This window comes from Apaloderma vittatum, unplaced genomic scaffold (genome assembly GCF_000703405.1).
Source record: "Apaloderma vittatum isolate BGI_N311 unplaced genomic scaffold, ASM70340v1 scaffold658, whole genome shotgun sequence".
In the NCBI taxonomy this organism is placed as follows: domain Eukaryota; kingdom Metazoa; phylum Chordata; class Aves; order Trogoniformes; family Trogonidae; genus Apaloderma; species Apaloderma vittatum.
Window position 1 is genome coordinate 1 of NW_009728797.1, and position 220 is coordinate 220.

At 61.8% G+C, this 220-nt stretch overlaps 1 pseudogene; it reads left to right on the forward strand.

Annotated features, from left to right (window-relative positions):
- The first annotated feature begins 5 nt into the window (after positions 1-5).
- LOC104277523 overlaps positions 6-220 on the forward strand; it is a 4,671-nt pseudogene continuing 4,456 nt past the window's right edge.

Sequence of the window (220 nt, forward strand, 5' to 3'; positions counted from 1 at the left end):
GGTACCTTCAGGTCAACGTCACTGTCCAGGACATCAACGACAACCCACCCATCTTCAGCCAGACTCTTTATCAGGCACGAGTACCTGAGGATGCGCCTGTTGGTGCCAGCGTTCTGCAGGTGGCTGCAGCTGATGCTGATGAAGGCACTAATGCTGACATCCGCTACCGCCTGGAAGGAGGTGAGGGCGGGGGCGGGGGGGGGGGTGGGGGCGCCCCCAT